The sequence below is a fragment of the Tauraco erythrolophus genome, chromosome 1 (assembly GCF_009769465.1).
Source record: "Tauraco erythrolophus isolate bTauEry1 chromosome 1, bTauEry1.pri, whole genome shotgun sequence".
In the NCBI taxonomy this organism is placed as follows: domain Eukaryota; kingdom Metazoa; phylum Chordata; class Aves; order Musophagiformes; family Musophagidae; genus Tauraco; species Tauraco erythrolophus.
In genome coordinates this window covers 65,755,014-65,779,690 of record NC_141465.1, presented here as the reverse complement: position 1 = coordinate 65,779,690, position 24,677 = coordinate 65,755,014, and the positions used below count along the sequence as shown (strand labels likewise).

The following is a 24,677-nucleotide window of genomic DNA, read 5'->3' as shown; positions in this document are numbered from 1 at the left end:
GAGTCCAAAGCCAGTTTACACTGGTTAAATCCTACTCCAATTTGGATCACAGTGATATTCATAAGTTCAGTTCAGATTCAACCAATCATTCCCAAATCACCAGGCTGCAGGCATACACACACATAGGTAGAAAATGAAAACACGATATTCAACAGAATAACCTTTAAGGCACCGCGTACTTGCTCTCAGACTGAGCAGATAAAGCAAGCAGACAACCTCATTTCTGCGACTGGTGTGCGACTACACGCTTAAGATAGTGAACCAACAAAACAGGAACACAAATATCTTCACCCAAATCCTGTTCACAGCTGTTAACTTAATGGAAAGACTCTTTCAACATGAAGAATACACAAACAAGAACCTCCACGGCAACTTTAGTAGCAGACCGTTAGACAAGGTGCTTCCTAACACAGAAGCTGGATGCCATTCAGCTACCTGACAGCCTCTAAGTCACTTGGGAAAAGTGAATTAATCAGAAGACGTATATTTTTAAGGCAATGACCAGTGTCCCCCTGGTACTGCAAAGGGAGCAAAAGGGAGACTGGGGTGGGGAGCAAATTTGGATGCTTTGAAAGAGGGATTAGAGCAAGAGGCTGTGTGATTGAAGACAACGTACGACGATTGCTCTCACATAGCAGCTGCAGGAACACACGGACGTCTCCACAGGACTGTTATACACCACAGCATTCGTTTTAGCCTTCCGTAAATTTTCAACATTTTAAGACAATTGCACTGAAAATGATACAAAAATAACAGAAAACATTCATGACTTTTCTCAATGTGAAAACGTTTTTTTATTTAGTGAAAGACATTTATTGATCCAAACACGTGAGAGCTCACCCCAATACCCTAATGCAATGCCAGAACATATTCATGAAAGAAGAAAGTTTAAAACAATTATCAAGAAATGTTGCATGTAAGAGTTCAAAAGTGTGGATCATCTGTCCTCATTTCAGAAAGCTCATCAACTGTATTTTTGAACATCAGTTTCAATCACAATGTTTCAGTCCAATCTTGCTCATTTTATTCCCAAATGAGTGTAATCATGCTAGACAGGATACAAGGTGAGATTTTATTTTTAGTTTTATCTAATTATTTTTTAATTGCTAAAATAATTCTGCCATATGAATGGATTACAGAGAACCCAAAAGCATATCCACTCACAATCAAGGATATTCCCAACCCTAACTATGTACAAAACACTGCAAAACGGAAAAGGAGGAGAGAAAAGACTTAACCAAGCCACAAAGGAGAGGTGATCACCATCCGTTTAGATAACGCAATAATCAAGGCATGCGCCAACTAAATTAAAGTTTTTCCAGAATGAAGATCAAATATTTACAAGCTTTGTAAAATACAATGGCACTTCCCTAAGAAAATCTAAAGGTGCAGCTACCGAAACTATGAACCACATTGATACCAGGTACAAGTATTTTTAGTGGGTTTGGAGTTTTGACTGTTGTTGGGCTTTTTGGAGTTGAGTTTGTTGGGCTTTTCTTACACCTAGTAGGCACCACAATTTTAGAAGGACGGTGTCAGCAATTCAAATACACCATCGAAATCTGGCTGCTTAACACCAGGCGCAGCATCTTGCAAGCTGGGCACATCTCTTACGTTCAAAACGCACAGGCTCACCTGCAGGCAGGACCACGCTGCCTGACAGCTGGGGCTTGAAAGGCAACATCTCATTTTATTCCCCCCACACCTGGCTGCCATGAGGTGACCAGTGGACACGACTGAAACTGTCCGATGCTGTATTTCGTTTTCTTGAATTTCGAGCTGCTCACAGTTTACAAGCCCTGCCCTGCATTTTTACCAGCACTTCCCCATGCAGCTGCAGAGCACGGGAGACCTGGGGGACATGCAGCCCTTCCCTCCTGGCTCATCCTTACCAGCTGCTTTGCCAAACCCGTTTGGTTTATGCACTGAAAAACCATTTCTAAACTGCCGAACGCACCTGGAATTAGCAATGCCAAGCTGTTCTCCACACAATCAACAAGAAAAAGGCCTTACGATCACAAGTTAGTTGATTATCTTGCTGATCCAAGGTCTATATACATACATAGACTCCTCCTAGATTTCTTTGTAACTAAAGTGATGATAATACAGCAACAGGTGCTCTGCCTCAACCATCCGAACAATTATCTTCTTCCTAGTGCAACTCCGCCTTGACTCACCTGCGTTCATGATTCGCTGACATCAGACTCAGGATTGCTATCTTCGAAGAATGAAACACTTAAAATTTTACTATCTGCCTAGCAAGCACAGTATAATCTACCGAATACCAAGCTGCTTCTAAAGCTATGTACACTTAGCAATAGTATGTATGCTATTGCTGCAGTAGAGTAAGGCAATGTCCATTAATTCGGATTGCAGTTATGTTTGGTATCTTCTTTTAACCACAAGGATGTCACTTATATTATCTCAAAGGAATTCAAATGACCAACTACTTAACCGCTAAAATTATCCATCCGGAAAGAAGAAAAAAAAAAAAATAATCAAAGAACAGAAGAGATAAATCACAAGGACAAGCCGAAAAGACTCTTGAAGAAGATTGAAACTAAGTCTAGTTGCACCATTAAACAATGTATTGTAGTTAAAACATCCGGGGGGAAAGAGTTTAAAAAATTGTTTATTTCAATGATCTGCATTAATATACTTATCTTCAAACTTTGATTCATCTAAAACAGACATTATAACCGTCAATGAATTTAAGGGCTTTTCTTACAACGCATTTTAATTTTTCCTTTTTTCTGCTTTCACACAGTCTGGTTTTCTGTTTTAAATTCTAGATTTCCATATTTTAAAATTAAACACCAAACTCAATCATTCCTTGTTTTCCCCATGAGGGACTAACTTCCTTTTTCCATCAACTTAAGCAGACATTATATCGAGCCCCACCTGATCCACTCTTGCTCTTTAACATCTGAGAATTATCACTCATTAAACGCTAAACTACTAGCAGTCCCGCTGACTTTACAGGACTGCTGATAGAGTAATGTAATGCATAATGTACAGGTGTAAAGTCTGTCTGTAAAAACAAGCTGGCTATGTGACACTGCAGGCAGAATTTCAACATGTAATTTAACATACATGTTGTGACAAGTTAAAGAACGTATAACTGAAAAAAAGTTGACCTGCAATGTAACTGTGGTTCTTGTCTTGGAAAAGACGTACCTATGGTTCAGCTTCAAGTTCTGAAAATAAGACACGTTCATTCCAATAGGAGCACTACAGGTATTAAGCACACGCTCGCATTTTCACAGGGCCACAGCGGGAAAAGCTGAGATATAAAACAACAAACAAACAATTTTGGCAAGGCCAATACATTACATCTTCCTGCCATTCCACAGAGGTGAAAGGAGTATCAGAACAAAATAAACATCCAGGATCTCCCATCAGCAAAACTTGAAAAGATCCCGAAGGAACACGACCATCAGTATTACAAGACAGAACTAACGGCAGAAGACACACACTGCCGCAACAGCAACATTCCACAGAGTTTAATAGTTCTCCATCGTAGGAAGTCCGCAACAGTTCAGTCCGTGACGATTCCCTGAGCATTTCTTAAGAGCCTCAGAGCTCATAAAAATGATGTGTCATATTTTGAGACTTGTGCTAAACACAAGCTTTATTATTACCCGTGTTTAAACCAAAGACAATCTACACAGTCCTCACGGAGATATCTGATTAAATTTCTAACATTCATGAACTAGAATTTTAATATTGAATGCTCAAAATGATTTAAGTCTTTTGATGTAACGGAACATAAATCACTCAGTGTCAAGCGGAAGGCAGATCCTTTATTATAGTATTAATTATTTGGGATATTAGCATTAATTTCTTTCTCTATTTGAATTAAATGGAATTCAAAACAGTGTGAATTTATGAATAGTCCACAACATCATTATTTCTATATTATCCCTGCAGCACTAGCAGAAGACTGCCTACAGACCTGAAAATGCAAGGGAAGGAGATTGATCATCAATTTTTCTTTTAATCTTTTTTTCTGAATGACAGGAAAGGTGAAGCTCAAAATATTTATGCTCTAAATGGCTTACACTCTTTTTTGATGTAAAAATATACACCTTTATACCTATAAACGCCATCTACATATCTTTGTATTCAACATGCAATGATTAAAGGAAAACACGTTTAAGCAAGATACACCGTAGCCAATTTCTTTTACGACTGGAACAAAAAGATTCCTAATTAAAACCACAAAGCTGCAAAAATAGCAGGGACTTTTACAAAATTTCAATATTCGCTGGAAAAAAACGCTATGTCTTAACTTAGATTTCTGAAGTCACTACGTCCACAGGATTTCAAGGAGTTCTGGTAGGAGGGACTAATTAAAGATACAATCATGGTATCTTTTTTCCTGCAGCTAAACAGCACAGATTTTTAATTCACTTATGTTACACCTATAGCCAGACAGTATTGCTAAGAAAAATAAGTCACAACTCAAAAAAAAAAAAAAAAAAAAACCAACCCTAACACTGCTCATGTAAAATTGCTGTTTGCAGATCATCTGAGTCAAAGACATCAGAGCTCCAGATACCAAAGGACCGTAACCCAGCATAACATTCCCATACAAACCATGCAAAAAAAATAAAAAAAATCAGTATTTACAGGTTTTTATCCAGCTTTACAAGACTTCTGCAGTCTGGTTAAATCAGAAACAGCTGTCCAACTGAAATTGCGACTTTACAAGTAAACAAAAGCCAAAGCTAAAAATAAGCCAAACAAACCATCTGTGCCACTGCCACTGCTCGCAGCCCAGCTATACAGGTGTCAGCTCCTGTCCCTGCCCTCCACAGCAGAACTACCACAGGGTGCTTGTATCATCACTGACCGACAGCACTAACACAAAACAAAAATTCAGTGAACAAAGTGCTCACTTCAGACCTAAAAAACACTCAAAACTTGTCCTTCTGGCTCTGTTGAAGTTCTAACTAAAATCACTGAAAGAATCTGAAACATACATATCTTTAAAGTGACTGGATGAAGTCCAACTACCTTTTTTTTTTTCCTTCTGCTAATCTAGCAAACAAACTTTCAATCTAAAATTACCGATTAATTTTTCAACAAACACTAAATCTATTTAAAACAAAACAAACAAAACCCCAAAGGGCACTAGTTTGTCCACCTGAACTCAAAACCAAGAAAGCCTACAGTGAGTTTTGCCAAGGCAGGTGGCAGCGTGCATTTGCAGCAGCCCAAGTCTCCTGTGGTGGGACCCAGAATCCTTGACATGTCATCATTCAAGATCTGTCAAATTTGATAACACTCTGTGTGTCTGGAGGGACACCATCCATTCAGGAAAATGAACGTGTGATTTGTTGTCATGACAGCTATCAAAATTCAGCCCGAGAACATATCATACAGCCACGTATCTCTCCCTCTGCATTAAAAGGCTGAAAAATACTTTCCTTGCCATCATCCAAAACACCATTAGGATGTCAACTAAGAAGTCAACTCCCTTTGAACAGCAGTAGCCCAGGATGGCAGTAGGAGCCAAGTCCAACACAAAACGGATGTGGGAGAAAACAAGTGTGATGGATACACTGCTATTGTAAGAACAGGAAGGGAAAACCTTGCAGCCATGCTATGCTACACCAAGGGTGTTCCTACTGTATTAAAACCAAGAGGTCAGCCCAATCAATGCTTGGGACTCCTCTCCTCTGGTTTCAGTGCCAGGGTTTGCTGAACAGGAGGCTTAATTTATTGTTGTTCCTTGAAATGTTTTATTAGTCCAAAATGCCCTAAAGAAATTCAGAGTAATACATCAATTTAACTCTCCATATGTAAAGTAAGTTTTAACAGGATTTAGCGTTCCTCTTCTCTCCTAAACCTGCAAAGGGATTACTCATGAACTGCTTTATTTTACCATATAGTTAACTAAAACTTAATTGGTACACAGAAAGGATTATTTCAGCCAACTTAAATTTGACAAGAAGGACAAGTTAGAAAATCCCAACACATTTACAGTTTGTATCCTTAAATGAACATCACCGTTCCTTTCTAAACCTTCCCACCCTGCAAGGATCTATTATCATTTTGAAGGAAATGTTCTAGAACACTGTTTAATGACTTTTAAAAAATAACATAAATAAGAACAATATAGTTAAATCAGAAGAGAAATTAACCAATTCTTTTTAAATAGCTTACTTTTATTTTCTTTAAAATAAAAAGCTTTCTGTTTTTTTTTTTGTTTGTTTTTTTAAATGCTACACTGCTAGCAGAATACAGACTCTCACCCCAGCATGAGCAGAAAGCATCTGCTTTTTCTAACCTTCCTCCCATTCTCCTGCAGAGTCTGACAGTTCCTCTGTATTTGCATGGATCCAGTGTAACCTGTGAGGAAAGACAGCCGAGGGACAGCACTAAACTAAAAGCAGCTTCTTGCACTGTAAGAGGACGTGACCCTGCGTCAGAAAGAGCATCCGCAGCCTCTGGCCTCTTGCTAAACTTTTGTACCTGCTTTCACATCCCTGTCATTTCTCCTTATTAAGGCCCCCACAAATATTCTGATCATTTCTAGAACTCAGAAATTTTAAATGGCTCAGAAAGCTAAAAATCTGCCTTCCTACCAAAGAAGATAATAATCTGAACGCCTGCTCATTTATTTTCGGTTATTGATCCATTTTGGCTAAACAGTCCAGCCCTGGCACAGTAAACACTATCCACACCGCTTCCAAGGACCACACGTTAGACACCTGCTGAAGCAACAGAGGAAGAAAGCACTATCAAGACAGCACAACCTGCTGAAACACGACAGTAATGAGTTATTATTGAACTTTTTTTTTAAATTAAAAATCCTCTTGGAAACAAAGCTTATATTCCATACGATTGAAAAACAAAAAAAAAAAACAACCAACCAAACAAACAAAGAAGGAGGTTGCCTGAGAAGGATACTACCTGATTTTGTAAACATATGAGTTTTGTCTCATAAAGTTTCAGCTATACTCTAACTGTGGCATATCTCACTACCTGTTTTCATATATATTTCTATGGTTGTGTAGTCTGCAGACAGTAACTTAGATGAGTTGAGGAAGACTTGATCAAGTTTCTTCAGCCTAGATTAAAAACATACCTGTATTGCATTTTATTTTGCATCTGTATTCTGTCACAGTTGTAAGAGAAAAGCACCATTTTTGCGAATTCAGGTATCTGCCAAGAGTCCCAGCATGCTCACCTCACTGTCTGCTTTGCAGAATAATCTGTATTAGTTACATGCCACCATATTAACATTTGTTAATGAGATCAAGACCAAAACCAGCACAACAAACCTACAGAAGCAAAAAGCCTAAGCCACAAAGTTTGTTTCTATTACTTTGAACAAATCCTGGCTATACCAATGTGCCTGAGCTTCCACTCTAACAGATGTTTCTCTTAGCAGGAGTATTTCTAAAACTTTACCGATATCAGGTTAGTGTGCATGGCTGCAGTAATTTAAAATGCAATAGGTTGCTATTCGCTAATCAAGATTTATTCCCCTGTACCTGAATTCTTAAAATTAACAATACGCTATTAAAGCTTAAAAACCTTCGCTGCCAGGCCACCTCACGGCACGCCAAGTTATTTATGCTGGGTTTAAAATACGAACTCACTTCATTAATGGTGAGAAACAAATTAATTTGTTGTGTCACATATATTTAATGGAATATAAAAATATGTATTTCATATTTCAATGCACTTCCAATTTACTCATTTCATTAGCATTTATGAAACAATTAAGAATCCTTATGATAGGGAAAAAAGATTACTCCAAGAAAAAAAAACTTAATACTTGAAAGAATTACTTTACCCACCACTGAATAGAGCAACTGTTTAATTGGGCAGAACACCGACGACTACGTTATTATGAGGAAACTAATGGGCCTAATTGAATCTGCAAGAAAAATTTAAACAGAACTACCTAAAACAGAAATGAGCTTAGGATTCCCGGGCCAACAATCATAAATTTGCAAAGAAAAAACAGAAAGTCGTTTTTCAAAAGGTCTAAGTCACCAGGATCTCATGTAGTATCTTTTTCAGAAGACTGGACAACAATGCACAGGTCAAATGAACAAACAGTACAGGCTTCACTTGTACGCTTTAGGAGGAAGAAACGACGTTATTTCCCACATTACAAGCACCATCCCAGTTTTCTCTGAAGGTTTTCCACTCCAGGAACTAATAAAGATTCTTGACTTTCGCTCTGTGGAAACTATTGTTCTGCAACGTTTCTGTACACCTAGTAAATAAAGTGCATTGCCTTTAACTTTATTATTTCAGTAGAGCAGAAAGCAGCTTTCCTGCAGAGCCTCTCAACTCTCCGCCTCTTCATCACGCCAGATGACCTACTTCAGGGGCACAGGGTGTCCAGCGACAAGCAACCAGCACCTCACCACGGGTCTGACCAAACTAACCGAAATATGGTGGCATCCGGTTTCACAGACAGTTTTCAGCTATCTAAAAACTCCTTCAAACATCCCTAATAAATCCCCACCAGCAATCCTCCTTCCTCAAAACACAGAGCAGTGGGGGGGGGGGGGGGGGGAAATACCCACGGCTGAGAAACCATCGGTCCCTTGATACAAACAGGAAATATATTCTAGAACATACACTTCGGATCCAAAGATGCCTTGGTTTTGATTTCAAACCTGCAGCAAGTAAATTGATACAGCACCTGTCTCCATGAGTCTGGAAGCAGCTTTTATGCTCAAGGAGCATGAAAAACACAGATACTCTGGGTAGTTTTGCTGACCATGACTAGCAAACAAAGCTATCTGGGCATCACTTTTTGAGTTGCTACTGTTATAGTTTCTACCAAGGAAAGCCACAAGCACCGCAAAGGGGTAATGTACCAACAGCAACACAAGGTACAAAAAGCAAAGGCTCGAAAAGAAGCAAGCGTCGCTGACCTTGTCCCTCTTCTTTAGCTGACAGTAGATGCGAGGTGACACATAAAAGAGCAAATACCTTTCCTCACACTCCCACACAGCTAGCCAGGAAACTATAGACGAAAAGAGAGGAAAGGGAGAAAATAAGTTCCCTTTCCACCGCAATGAAGTTTTGAATTTATCGTATATATTCAGTAGCCAGGATGTAATAAAAACGATCATCCAGGCAATCAAGGACTAGCGCTGCTGTTGGTTTTGGAAAAATATAGCAAAAGAGATTTTGTGTATCATTATATCACAACAGCAATCAGAATCTTCATCTGGTAGAAGAAAAAGACCAATACAACAGCTAACACTGCAATGACAGAACGACAGCAACAAGAGCTAACATCGTAAGGAGTCTGTATCTGTTTCATGGCCTATATAAAAATATTTGCTAATTACAGTCTAGATCTTCGTGGCACAGGTGTCTTCTGTCTCTACGTTTATTCACTGTTCCCAAAAGTGACATCTTCTATCGAAGTCTCAAGAAGCAAGTCGCTTACAAAGATGAAGCGATCTGCTTAACTGCTTAAACTGACTCGGATCAGACAGAGGATTTCAATTTCCAGAGTTGTGAAATCAGTATTTCTAAGAAGCAACACTATTTTACATCAGAAGTTATAGTCCTAAAAATGAACATCATCTACATGGTCCTGACTGCTTCAGATTCCCAAAAAGTCATGGCAAAACAAGTACTTTCAAACAGAAATTCTTCATAAGCTCCTACCCAGTGAGCCCTTTCAAATTTCTCCATATTAACTTACCAGTTCAAATTCTCGATGATACAAACCACGCGTGGTTAGGCCATGAAAATTTGTTTTTACAAAGGCTGCTAGCACTTCTCATGAAAGAGAAGCCTAATTCTCCTACATTGTGCCACTACAACAGTAGCGGTAGATTCCTCAGAAACAAATATTGCTTCACAGCAAGGTGAAGAAACATGCTTCAGCTAAAGAACGCTTTAAATTCTTGCAGAGGTTCAGTCAGCATTCAAGTTTTAAAGTAACAAAAGAACGAGCCGGTTTTGAGCTAAACGCTACATGTAATTCACAGAATAACCCCGATACATGCAGAGGGCCACATGCCCTGTAAAAAAAAACAACAGTGGGAGATGTTAACATCGGAACTAGAGTGGAGAAGCACTCGTGATTAGCCAGTCGCAGGTCAGACCTGAATTACAAACCTGAATCCTGATCCGACAACTTTATCTGAGGTGGGCCACGGCACCCAGCCTGCCAGCAAGGGGTATCTGCTAGTGTGGGCGCATTTTTACTTACAAGCAGGATGAAAAGACTTATAAAGCTTAAGTAATTTTCCTCCCAGAACACTCAGGGATGCGCTGTGTCGAGCAGCCAGTACGCGAGGTGTAATTTTACCTCGCTGAGTTTTTTTTTTCTTAGCTTTAGGTCCTTTACCTACATCGGCATCGGCCGGGGGCACACCGCACCGCGCTCCTCACGAAAAACCCCTTGATGGCTTCAGCTCCCATCAAGTCGAAAGTCGGGAACGGAAAGAAACAAAAAGGGGGCCCAGGAGGCCGGATCCTCGGCCGCAGCCCGGTGCGACCGCCCGCCGGTCCCCGCGCGGGGCGGCGGCGCTCCCGCCCGGGAAACTTTCCGGTTGCGCCGCGCTCCGGCCGGGAGGCGCTGCCCGCCTTCCCCCGCCGCCGGATACGTCGCCTCTATTCGCCCGCCGGGCCGGGCCGGGCCGGGTGCGGAGCCCCATAGGGGAAGCGTGTGCCGGGCGGGGGGTGTCCCGGCCCGCCGCTGCCCCCCGGCAGGACGGCGGGTGGCACAAAGCAGCGGCTGACACACACACAGACACACTCGCACACACAAGCAGCAACTCGGGAGGATGAGGAGCCACCCCCGACCCCCCCCTTCCCCCCCAGCAGCTGGACGTGGCACACGAACACCTCCCCCTCCTCTCCGGCCCCCCGCGCCGCCCCCGGCAGGTACCAGCCCCCCCTTCCCCCGGGGCGGCGACGGGGCCTCCCCCGCCCAGGTGACACCTGCCCCTCCCCCCGCTCCCGGCGGCCCTTCCCTCCCCGCCGCCCCCCGCGGCCGCCACAAGTTTACGGCGGGCCCCGGCCCCCACTCCAGTCCCCTCCCCGTCCCACCCGCGGCCGCGCTTACCTCCGGCCGGCCGGCGGGGAGCGGGGCGGGCGGCGGCGGGGAGGCTCCCAGCCCAGGCGGGCTCCGCTTCTTTGTCTCCTCGGCGGTGGCGCCCGCTCACTCCCCCCTCCGCTTCCCTCTGCCCTTCCCCGGGCGGATGCGGGCCGCGTCCTCCGAGAGGGGCCGGCTGGCTCCCCCCCTTCCCTTTCCTCCTCCTCCGCTCCGCGCCGGACGCGTCCAAGGCCCCGGCCCTCGGCGGCGGCGGCTCCGCTCCCTGCCTCCCCTCAGCCTGCTGCGCCCGGCGGCGGCGGCGGCCCCTCCCCGCTAACCGCCCGCCCCCCCCGGCACAGGCACAGCCCCCGCCCCCGCCCTGCCCTTCCTGCTGCTGCCGCTGCCGCTGCCGGGATTGCGCGGGAGGAGCTCCCCGGACTCCCCCTCGCCCGCCGGGAGAGCCACCGCTCCCCCCGCCCCAGTGCCGGGAAGGCCGGGCCGGGCGGCTCCCTCCCTTCTGCGCCGCCGGGGCTGCGGACCGGGGGCGGGGCAAGCGGGGTGGGGGGGCGCCTGCCCGACGCGGGTGCCCTGACACCCTCGCACGCACCCGTCCCCCACCAAGCCCCGTGAGACTCGGCGCTGCCGGTAAAGCTCCCCTGGCTTCCCCCGCTGGGAGTGGAAGCGCCCGGGGAAAGTACTGGCGAGCGCTTAAAGAAATGGGGATGGAAGGGCGGGGGGCGCGCACTTCGGGGCGGGGCCGGGCCGGGGGAAGCGCCCCGGAGCGGAGAGCGGACTCGGCGCCGTTGGCCCCGGCGGTGCGACGGGCCGGGGACACGGAGCCGCCGCCGCCGCCGGGGAACTTCCAGCAATGGCATCAGGGCGCCTCCGCCGCCCATTGGCCGCGGGGCGTGACGTCACGCCGGGACGCGCGGGGCGACCGCGGCTCCGGCTTCGGCTCCGGCTCCGGCCCCAGCGGCGCCGCCCGGCCGTTCCCGGCCTCTCTCCGTCTTTCCTCTCCCCTTCCGCCCCGGGGCAAAGTTTCAGCCTCAGCGCCCCCCACACTAACGGCGGTAGTTTTTGTTACCGGGGCTCGGTACGTACCTGCCCAGGTGTCGTTCTCTCAGCAGAGGGCACCGGGCACGGAAACCACCCCGAGCCGCCCTTCTCTTCCAAAACCGAGCCCCGTAGGCGGGTGTGTGGGTGGTCCGGGCCGCCCCCTGCGCCCCTCCACCCGTGGGAAAGGTGGGCGCCGCCGCGAGTGGTTAAGGGTGGCGGGCAGGAGCGCCCCGCGGGGGTCGGGGGTCTCGTGGGAAGGGCAAACGTGCCGGCCTGGCTAGTGGCCTCGGGCAGTCACGGTCCGACCGGCCCGGTGCCTTCCCCCGGGGTGCAGCCCCTCCGTGGGCGTGAGTGACCCTGGGCTGTGGGGAAACGGAAGGATCGCCCCTCTGGAGCGACTGGGAGAGTTCAGAGTAAAAACCAGTGCTGCGGGGCGGGGGGGGGGGGCGGGGAGCGTTCTGAAAGGTTATAAAACCATTAACCCTTCCCAACATGGTGGCTCCCAAAGAGAGGAGGCTCGAGTGTTACGCATGCTGGTCTGATCTCTCCTCAGGACACGGTTCGTGGCTCTGAAGGCAACACTGCACAACACCAACTTTTCCAAATACGAAATAAAGTCAGTCTTGTTTTCCCTGACCAAGCTAAAAGTAGCAGGGAGAACCTTGCACAAAGATTTTCAACTCTTTCCGTATACCTATGGAAAAATGCATACTTGGAGATCTTTCTGCGTTCCTACTTTAAGTAGTTTAGAAATCCTCCAGTCACTCCCCCTTGTTGGTTTTTACTAATTCTCGCAGCATTTAATTGATAGTTTAGGAAGCCCCAAGCACCTTTCACGTGCCCGTGAGATGAACCTGAAAGGAAAACGCGGCCTCTTCTTTCTTCCAAGAAAGACTTTGCCTGCACCTCGGGCAGGAACAGAAAGCCCCTTTCCTTTCAAGGCTTCCCGTGCACACATTTGACTTCGATTCGGAGTGCTGTTAGCCTCCCTTTCGAAACAATAATCTGACCGTGCTTTTTTACAGCTGGAAAATATTTGGGGTACCTGCTGCCTCCACCCTGCCGCACGGTCAGGCCTCCCTCCAGCCTGCAGAGACTGAGGCTGAATTTAAATGGGTTCAGTCGTCCAAGGACTATCAGAGATAAGTATCTGTTGTTCCTGGAACAAAATGCACCATGGGAGCGATAATGGAGAGGTGGATTACCCCTGCTCTCCTTTGCATTTATGATACATGGTTAACTTTCGGTCTCAGTTTTGTCCCTTGGTACCACACCCTTGCTAATGCCGTCCTTCAGAAACCTTCCACTTTGTTCTTTTCCCTACAGCACAGGGGAATTGAGGATGTCCAGGGGAAGGTGACGCAACTCCACGGGGTTTCCAGGCTAAATTAGACCTTCAAAATTGTTCGGCACCATAAGATGTCTAGTAAGCAGTAGATCTCAAAGCTTTCCAGGTATCTGAAAAAAAATGATAAAGCACACCTAGCTTTAGCAGATTAATGCTAATAGGATTTACAGAAGAAGAATGTTTTAAGGAGGGATTTGGGTGAATATATTGTCTTCAGGCAAAGGACTAATTTAAGGACTCTGAAGCAGGCTGTTGTTAAATACATTTAATTACATTAAGAAACGATCCATTAAAGTTGTTTTTTCCGAACTGTGGCTTGTGACGAACAGAAGACACTGCAGAAAAGGTTCACAAGGATACATGGAAGGGTGTTTTAACTGTCTGCTGAATGTGTTGTTACGTTTCACCAGCAAAAAAGACCAAGATGTTGCCCTGAGTAGTATTTCAAAACGTTGAGCCTACTGAAATATTAATGTACGCTTTTCGAAATGTCATAATTAGCTGTTATCTCTGGAATAACTGTTATTAAGAAGAGCTGGCTGCTTGTGATTTGAGTGCGAATTACATTCTAAATATGAGAAGATGATCAATTTGGGGGAATCTGCACAGAAGTGAAAGCAGTACATGATGTGGCGGGCATGCTATTTTGTATAAAGAAAGTAAATATGCAAAATGTGCACTTTTGCATATGCATAAGTGGTGCAGTCCTTAGAAAATATATACACAGGAGAGAAGAGCATGAATATTTCTCCCAGCCTAAGGCTGTAACTGTATAGTAAAAATAAAAGAAAAAATGGTTAAGCAATAGAAAGATGCCTCTTTGTCTTTGGTAAAGAAGCAGCCTGCCTCGTGCTGCTGCTTCAAGCAGGGCTACATGCAAACAACAAACCCAGCGGTTGTGTGACGGGCTTGTTTCACAATTATGTACGGCTGTCAATTTGTCTCGACATTCGTATCTCGCACTAGAGGCTAAAAAAATCATTTTGTGTCCTTTGGCTTGCATTTCTTTGTTTTTCTCGACCTTTCTTTTTCTTATGACTACCCATTTTCAGTCCCCTACATGATGCTGCCTGTGCTTTACCACCCGCCAGGCCGAGCGGTGGGTTCCTCAGGACGGCTGCACAGCTGTAATCTCTGCCACAGATCCCAGCCGTACAGATCCAAACCATGCTAACATATTTACACCTTGGCATGGCAAGGACACGGCTGCCACTTCCCAGATGGACTCCTTCCACCTTCTGCGCAAATACCTTATCCTTTTTCCAGGTGCATCAGGTTTACTCACCAGCTGTTCTGTCTAGAGTATGAGCTAATACCTGCTCCCATAGGCCAGTGGGAGACATTTTAGCAAGGATGTGAGAAGGAAGGACTGGAAAGTTGTTCGAAAATCTGTGAAACGGCATTGTCCAGTTCAGAGATGGGTAGCAAAGGTGTTTGGTCACTCTGTGTTAGTCTGTTGGGAAGGAAATATACCTCAATTTAAATTAACCTGTTCTAAAAATCACTACTACTGCTTTTCAAAACTGCTTTTTAAAGGCATTGATATTGTAATAAATTCCATTTATACACGTGGCGTTTTAAAACTGTGCCACTAACAGATGGAGAGGTAAAGAAACACTGGGTACTCTGGAATAAAAAAGATTATTTTTAATTCTCTCTAATCTGAAAAAAAAAGTTAATTTTAATTCCCAGTTTACAATTCAGTTAATTTTAAAATGTTGAAAGCGGTGTCAGTGTCTTTTATCTCAAAAAAAAATCTCCTTCTTAAAGGGTTTACATCATCTAGTTTCTGCTTAAAGCATATGCTCAATTCCCATGTAGGTGAAGGGGAATTACATGACCGCTACCAGGGGAGAATAGATCCCAAATACTCAATTAGTTACTGCTGAGTCACTTAAGTATATTTGCACAATGATTCTAATTCAGCCTGACGGTAACGCAGCTGCTTTTCTCACTTGCTGCATGGCTGCTGCATCTTCAATGACATTTACAAAAAAACGTCGAGGGGGAAGAACGTGTCCTTAGAGCTCAAAATACATCCGAATTCTTCTCTTCAATGGACCAAAGCTACCCAAAGGTGCTGTAAAACTGCAAGCTAAATCTATCAGCAGATCGCATTTTATTATGACAAATTCTATCGTTATCTTTTGTAGACAGTTGCTAAGATTCAAAGTATTTATGTAAGGAAAACAAACCGGTGTTTTGGGCTTTGGAAATGTCAGGGCCCTTGATTCTCCTGTTTATTTAAAAGTGAAAGTGTGCTGAGGGACATATGTTGAACTCTATCCAAAGGTTAAAACTGATCTTCCATATAGTTTTGAAATTCAAAATATTGCTGCCAAATGGTTTGACTCTGCAGTGTAATCTCCATTTTGCATTTAAATACCAAATTCTGCCTAGGGCCGGCTGTTCTGCACTCTGAGACCAGGGCGTTGCATTTTCCAGCCATGAGGTGCATCTGTCTCAAGGGAGGAGCACAACCTCCTGCCACGTGGCAGGGCCGTGCAAGAGTTTAGAGCGAGCGGCGCAGGATATAGCCTCCCGCTGCCAAGGTGGGTTGTGTCGGCAAAATGTAATTACCCACACTGGACTTTGCTCAGGACTGCAAGCTGATACTCCCCTCTCATGGGGAAAAACAAGCAGGGAGAGGCAACAGAAGAGAAACAGTGGAGGTTATCTCTTACCCGGAAATCTAGTAGGCTGCATGACCAACTTATGGATCACATAAGCCCAGGGACCAGTGCTTGCTTTGCTCGGAAGGAGCATTTTTCAAGCGTATGTAGTTGTTTATCTCTACTGATGGAGGGAAGCTCAACCCGGTGGGCCCTCAACCTCATCAAGCTCCATGGCAGCTTCCTTTGGGACGCACCAGTCGCAACCTTACAGCGTCTGTGTGCATGGGCAAGACTTTTTCTCTGGCCCATCCCAGCTTGGCATGGCAGCCATGGTCTGGCGAGGTGGGCAAAGGGACTTGCTGCAGATTCATAGTTACGTTGGTGGATCCTGTCAACTCAAGATTTGGGGCAAATGGAGCAGAGGGGGAGTGGCACAGATTTGGGCCAAGAGATTTGAAAAGCAGCTGCAGGTTGTGAGTGAAGGCAATGCAACAATCCTGTAATGTGGCGCTGAGTTGGGTTTAAGTTCCTACTCAGCTCTGTACTATGTGTCTACAGCCTTAATTACCAACTTCATATGCGAGAGATGACTTCACTCTTAGGAGCTCTAGCTGATGTCAGAGTTTCACAAGCTAACAATGCTGTAGTTAACTGCAGAGAAGGAAACAAATGCTCCTTATTAGCCTTCCCATTTCTTTTCTAATAACTGATGACTAATCATAGGCCCTGCGTTTGAAAAGTATATTGCCAATTATTATAGTATTGTCACTGTTATACAAAATATTCGGTATCTCTCAGAGCACTGATTCTGAGAAGCATAAGGCTATGCAAGAAGCTCAGCCTTCAAACAATGTTTTCATCCTTCATGACTGCCAGGATAACTCTGGAAGCCTGATCCCTGTGAACTTAGAAACCTGTAGATAAAAGAAAAATCAATGTGCTTTTAAATCAGAATTTTACATTAGTTTCATGATTGGTGTCCTGATTGAATTTTTGACTGTTTGAGGTTGGCGATTCTAAATTAGGTCAGATACTGTAAGTAGTTTTCTGCTATTATATGCTGACATGAAGTTTACCTTCATGCAACGTTTCATGTTTGAACAGCAATGCAGACTGTTACCCATCAGTACGCGAGGTTTTAGTTTACAGGTCTACACAGATGTACAATCCACACAGATTAAACACCATCTATGATCTACATGGGTCATAGCCAAACCTGCTTTGTCTGGTTCAGAAAATACGAAAGTGTAGTCTACATTTTACTGTTCAATCTGGAATTAAAAGCCAAAAAGGACCATAACAGTAGAGTGATCACTAGATGATTTTCCCAGCATCTACAGGATTTGCAATAACAGGGAGTGAAATGCAATGAATGTACAATAACAAACCGATACTCCACCCACTTTTGATGAAAAACTCAGCTTTAAGATCTTCTGTATGGTCAGTTTTTAAAATTCCTTCTTACGATTACAGAGTTTATGATCTCTACACTTAATAAGTGAAGTCATCCTTGTTTTCTAAAGAGAAATATGTTTAAAAATAAATATATAAATAGATTTGACTTTAAAATCAACATTTGGATATACAAGACAAGGGACCACTGTTTCCAGTAGAAATAGTGCGTAATTGTTGTAAAATACGGTGTACTCTAGTATTTTGCTGTCACTCAGCAAATAACCTCAGTCACCACTGTGGAATTTATTGAATAGTACATCGGTATAATCAATTGCTGCTCTAACTAATTAAAATTAGAATTAGCTGAAAGAAAAATAGTATAAAGAACTATCATGATTGAAAGAGAAATTGTCCTGTGACTCCATCAGTTATAATTGAAATTGCTGAATGATTATATGGAATAGAAAAGCTGAATACAAGACAGCAGTATAAAAAACACTGGTCAAGTACAAATATTACATAAAATAATCTGGAAACATTGAATTGTTAAATCAGAGATGGAGAAAATTTTGACTGTACACAATTATAAATATGGGTCATTAACTGAAATCAAGATAAAGTAAAATTTCTTTTAAATATTGATTGTGTTTTAAACAGAACTCACGTTCTGTACAGTTAATTAGGAACAAAGTTACTTTTTGGTTGTGACAAAAGAGCTGGAAAGAAATAATCAGGTTGCAAAATACAGTTACAGGTTTCTTGGGTTTGGGTGGGTTTTTTCAGCTTTAAAGCAATCTATTTTTAAGCAGCTCTTGCAAAAACAGCAACCTGGCAATAGCAAATGGCTGAGCATATCTAACCTCAGATCTGCTCAACTACCATTCTTTTAGCTGATCTCTAGTACATACAGGTATTGTCTAGAGACAAGAGAAATAATTCAGAAATCAGTGTTCCCAGCCTTTGTTTTCTATCTGTCACTGTCACCCAAGTGCTATATAGCTTTAGCTTAGTTGGTAGAGCTTTGGCAGTTTAGCATTCCTATCTTTTATACTATTATATTAAAAGTTCACTGGGATGATGGAGGGCTAATTTGTAGTTGTAAAGCATGGAGGGCATTGTATACAGGTGGTATGTTTTAGTGTTATGACTTGCAGCAGCAAAGTCAATTCTGATTTAGCTGAAAAATCCAGCACTCAGCTGAAACATCGGGTGCTTTTTTTTTTTTTTTTTTCAAAAAATTTTGGGTGGATCTGTTCTATTTATAGTGTTGACACTCATTAGCCAAAGACTTTGTCATATTAACATAAGTCAAGACACATTTATCTGTAGAATGTAAACATGAATAAGAATATGAAGCAGAGAAGTCTGGACAGGCATCTCAGTTGATGCCATCTGCCAAAAGTAGGAGCAATTCCTAATCCTGGTGAGAAATAGGCTATTCTGGACAAAAGGTCCACATAGTTCCCCAAATTCCTGATTCAGAATATCGCAGCTCTTTCAATACCAAACCTCCCTTGAGTGGACTGTGTTCACCATACCCACAAATGCTTGCTCTGCCATGAGGCGGGAGGCATGGGGAGCGGGTGGCCACGTGCTGCTCAGCTGCTGTATGAAAATGCCGAGGTCCAATGTGTTAAGGAGCTATTTGACCTAATAACCAGTTCTATTCTAGGTTTGAAATTACCTACACATTGACATTTAAATATATTTGAAATTAGTTATTTCTTACAAATTTTTACATGTGCTTTCCTCCTTGCATGCTTGGAGGGTTTTTTGCAGAGCTCACCATTGTGGTATCCTGCTGCTCTCCTGGGGTTTCAAATTTGGTGGATGAGATCCCTAGCTGACAAGGCAAATTGTGTAAGCAACCTGAATTGAAGCTCATACTTTGTGTTGATACTGATAGGTCTTGATGATCCTTTTGCAGATCCGTCAGGGAAAAGACCATTTCATCTGCCTGCATCCCACGGAACATAAGTTCATTTACCATAGGAGTTTCCCAGCAGACTGCAGGGAACCCTGCAGAGGGTCAAGGCTGGAGGTCCATAGCCTCTGCAGCCCCTCTCAAAGCCCCTGCCAGCACAGACATAGCTGGCTCACCTCCCCTTGCCAGCTGCAGGCTTCAGAGCTCCTGCAAAAGCATCGGGGAGAGAGAAAAGCTCCGCACCGTGGGAGGGCGGGTGGGAAAAATGATAATGGGGAGTGGTTGCATTCTCCCCATTCCTGTCCCAAACCTCGTAGTCACTGGGCCCTCTCCACCGAAATACCCCTGGGAGGGGAATTCCTGGGAAGTATCCAAGCTAGAGGGAATGAATTGTGCCTTTAGGTCGAGATGTTACTCCTCACGTAGGTCTAAAGATGTTACGAACTGGGCTTTGTGCTGGTCCCCGCTCTGTTCTTTGCCCGGTGCAGCGTATGGCATCACAGTGCACCGTGTTTTAATGGTATTCCTCCCCTAACGGGTGCCTAACGCTGTGCTGCCTTGTGCTTTGGTGTCTGTAACTTTGGAATTGTTTACGGAAAAGCTTATGGCTCTCACTGATTTCATCTGCTCTTGCAATTTCACTCTGAGTCATCCAATGTGCTGTGTACTTTGTTTTACTTACAGATCAAACTGCCCAAATCGCATCTTTAGTTAGGTTGTCTGCTCTCAGCTTTCTTTAGGCAAAAAAAAGCAAGCAAATAAAAAGTTTCTTACTCTCAAAACTGTGGAGGCACACTTGAATATTTGTACTCCTAAGCTCTTTCTTACTAAGAGGTAAATAAAAATAAGCCTGCCATCGCACTTTTAATAGTGCTTATTTGGGATCACAAGTTATGCATACCAGTGGCTGGCAGCTCTGGGTGTTTGGTATCTCTGAAACTTCCCCGTATCTCCATGTGGGCGCCTAAAAATCGCATTACCCACCCTTGGGAAAGTAGCGATGTTATAACACCTCACGGGGCAGTGGTGAGGCTTGATGAATGTTGATAAAGTACTTTGAGAAGCATGAAAGAATAGTAGTCCTACGTTTTTGGAGCACTTCTAAATAGTCTAGGTCTACTTTCAGCTGCATTCAGAGTTTTTTTTCTTAACTGGGCTTGCACTACACTGCTTTGCCTGTGAATCTTCATAATGAGGATGGCACGATTGCTCCAGCAGTGCAGCATCTACCCATTTATATTTCAGTCTTAGACCTGACTTGATCTTTCGAGAGTGGTTGGTTAAGAAGCAGCGGCATGCAAAGGACCTCAAAAGCACTGCGGAGGGAATCTGCTGAGATGGGTACAACCACCTGGTTGCTTCAATTGCTGCCTCTAACCTGTGGGATAGAAGTAAAGTCAATCTCACACTCTTCTGTCGAAGCTGTGCCTATTGAGAACACTGATTACAGTGAAAATCCTTAAACTACACTTGCAGGGAGAACCTTTTTACTTTTATGATTTGCTGAAGTCAGGATGTCACTAAGTGAGTGCAACCCTCTTCAAGCAGGGATGCTGCTAACAAGCAACACCAGTGTTGGTTTTAAGAATAACATGTTCAGGTGCACTGGCCAGGCAAACGGAACAGAAAGTTATTTTTCCACAATTTGGCTAAAAGTGCCATAATTATGTCCATTACTTTATCAGAGTTGTAACCTTTGTCGTTGTAAACAAGAAAGCCTTGCCAATTTTCCACTCAATGGGAAATTTCTGTCTGCTTTGATAGCAATACACTAGAGACAGCACATAATGGTAATGTTGTCATGGAGTGCCAGCTCCAAAAGAGAGGAAAATGGCTGAAGAATTAACTCACAAAATAATTTTTCCTTTTTTCCTTTTCCTTTTCCTTTTCCTTTTCCCTTTCCCTTTGCCTTTCCCTTTTTTCTTGCTCTTTCTTTTTTTCATTCTCTTTCTTTTTTTTCTTTTTCTTTCTCTTTTACATAGTAACATATAGAGAAAAGGATTTCTACCTCAGATAGGCCTGTATGTCTTTTTTGCTATAATTTAAGCTTTAACAAATTTATCCAAAAAATTTAGCAAATCCACTTGACTTCTCAGCTGTAATTTCCCAGGTGCTTCCTGCGTATGTCTTTTGTCAGTGCTGGTTAAAAATTGGAACAATAGACTTGCAGGCATGCAGATATGATATTAGAGGTAACGTAAGCAGAATAAAGCAGTTCGGGGAATATACCTGCCAATGAATTTCTCTCCGTTAGATGAATGCTGTACTGTTTTTATGTATCTCTATGTCAAATTATGATCTGCTTATGTGCCCTCTCCTGGCAGTTCCTTTCCTTCTGAAGGGCAGGATGGGCAGAAAGGCCTTGGTAAGCCATACATCTACTTGCTGCCTATGCGCATCAGCTGAGCTAAAGTCAAGAAGGAAACAGCCTGTCCCGTTCGGAGCTATATTTTGGTCTCAGTTCCTTTTCTGAACTGCTGTGTTTGACCCGTGTCACCTGAGTCCTCTTTAATTCAGATTAATTATTTGCTGACCAACAACAATTGATTATCTGAAACACATGTAAATATTACTCTAGACATTTGTGGTTTCCCTATGGCTAATTCGTAGATTAAATCATAAATGTTTATACTCTGGGAGAAAACGTTTATTCAGAGCTAGGAGAGCATGTCTCTAGTATGGACATATGCCCAGCAGTCACCGTTCAGGCTGTGACTATTTGGACAAACAGCCACCTATATTCATACTGATTAATCTTTTTCTACATAAGTTATACAAATTTTCTTCATTCTTCATATCTTTGCTAATATTTTCCCCAGCATAGGTGTTCATGACATGCAAGCAGGACCCAAGCCCAGAGCTGGACATGATGCTCCCTGGAGAGCATGGACAGAGCCTCTGGATGCAGCCACCGAAATGCTGAGCTCGGGAGGAAGGGAGAGGCCACATGTCTCTCTCCTCCTTTCCCAATCCTGCGTCCCGCATGCACCAGTGCTGGCCCTGACTGGACCTTCCACTTTGACTCACTAGTGTGGTGTAAAGCTATGTAGGTTTTGCTGTTGTTTGTTTTGTTTTCTTCTGGGTTGTTGAACCAAGGTGGTTCAAGTACAAAGCCAATGTGCGAGTGCCAGTATTACCATGAGATACAGAGTGGGACTGTGCAGTGGCAAGGGTGTGAGAGATGGCTGGGACCTCCAGTTCTGGGGTCACAAAGTGGTTATTTGACTTCCCAGGACTTGTGAATGCAAACCTGTGGGGCAAGGGGTCAGAAGAACAGCACCCTCGGCCAGCACCTTCTGCAGGGAGCTCCTGGTGCCAGGCTGCAGGAGATAAGGGGCATGAGGATCTCTTAGAGATCTCACCCCTTCTCCTCTGGCCAGGACAAAGGGAACCTGATCTTACTTTGCTGGGGATCCAGTCTCTGATTTCGTATACATTTTAGTGACTTCCTCCTTTCCACGTGAGTGACTGACACATCAAGCAGTGACACTACACACCCTTTCTCTAGCGCCATAAACCTTGCCTTTACCTTCAACAACAGAGGTGGAGGGTATGCGTAGTCAAAGCTGCTGCATAACCATTGTGGATCCATCATCCAGTTGTGTGCCTGCTCTAAGGAAGCCAGCTGTGGCAGGCCCTCAAGGCAAACGAGCGCAGTATTTTTGGGTTGTGATCAAGCCTAGACATGACAAGAGCATCAGGGACGGTCCCAGGCACGTGCAGACATGGAACTGGTGGTGTTTAGAGACTCATCGAGTTGAACAGGAAGGTATGGATTTGCAGTGTTGAGTGCAAGCATCTTAATAATACATAAGTCTTTTGTTAGTCACTTAAACCTTTCATTGAGCCAAGCCCTAAGCAGCTCATTAAGTTGCAGTCATACAATCAGGAAGCCGAAGTGATGTCACGTAGAGCCAGTGCCCCCACATTGCCCCTGCTGAATATCTGCTGGAGTGTAGTGACCCATCCTTAGACACCTAAAAATGATTCTTGCAAACTCTTTCATGTCTACTCAAAAGTAAGCTATACGTTCATGATTTACGAGTGATTGGAGAATCAGCTTTCCAATTATCCCTGATTTTCTTGAACATTTGTGTACTGTTTGAGCAGCCGTCTAATTTCTTCAGATTAAATTGACAGTTGTATTTAGATGAGGAAAAATCTAGTACAAGTGGCTTATTTTACAGATTTTTATATGTTAGGAACAAATCCTTTACGTACCTTAGGTGGAAGTGGATTTAATGAAGAAACAAATGTCTCCGAGCATCAGCCTTAGGCAATAGCATTTTGTTATTAAAAATAACAAATAACAAACAGCTGCAGAAAGGGAGGTAGAGTCTAAATTGGGAAATTATGGGAAGATTGCAGCCAGGGAAGAGAGAGGCTGCGTGTAGGATTAGCAAATGTATTCCTCTAACTTCTCTACCACAAATAAATCAGTGGAACGTGGATGACCCTAACTCTGGTAGGGAAAGGCAGCACACAGTAACCCTATCCCTTCCACTCAGCTCCCTTCACTCCCAGTAACACCCCCAGCCCTGGAGAGACAAAGCCCTGGCTCTTCCTGCCCTGCAGCCACTGCCAGCTCAGGCAACGCCAGGATGCAGGAACATCGCCTCTGGGACTGAACTGCTCCTCCTAACTTTCTGTGTTTGCTGTTGTTCCTACATGCTCTTCCCAGCCTTCATTTTTTGAGGAGATGGATATATTCCAATCCAAATGCTTTGGTGTAACAAAGGATTTTAGTAACACTTCCATTCATTTACTGCTTGCTAAATGAACAGCTTAATCAGTATGTCCTATAAAGGAAAGTGTTCAAGGAGGATGTTCTCGCAGGGACAGACTTAGAAGAAATAGTATGTATATGAGAAACAATTTACTTTGGCACATTTTTAAGTATTTTGCCTCCTATTACAAATGATGCAGTGATGCAATTTAGAATGCAAATGACTAATCAAATATGATTACTGGTTTCTACATTTTCATTAAGTCTGAGGAAATAAAATATACCTTCTAGAAAACAGAACCATGAACTACTGATACGTGTTATACAACTCAGGCAGTTAAAGAGAGAAGGCATCTCTGCATTGAGATATATAGTATACTGGAAGCCTGCATCTCTTATTTATACACAGGAAAATTTTGCTTCAGGTTTAAGTGCTCACTAGTTCAGATATTAGGATGATGAACTAGATCTAAAATGTTAAACCCATCGATTAGAATAAACATGTATGTGTTGAAAACATAGGCTCTGGTGAGAAGATGAGCTGGGCTGGACTGGCGCTGTACCACTGCCGTGCAATA

At 43.7% G+C, this 24,677-nt stretch overlaps 1 protein-coding gene across 1 annotated transcript in view; it reads right to left on the bottom strand.

The window, feature by feature from the left end:
- The window catches only part of NCK2 (NCK adaptor protein 2), an 86,519-nt gene extending 75,419 nt beyond the window's left edge, over positions 1-11,100 (bottom strand). Inside the window, exon 1 of the mRNA XM_086619601.1 lies at positions 11,066-11,100. The gene's annotated coding sequence lies outside the window, so the exon portion shown is untranslated. The remainder of the gene's footprint in view (positions 1-11,065) is intronic.
- Between the last annotated feature and the right edge of the window lie 13,577 nt (positions 11,101-24,677).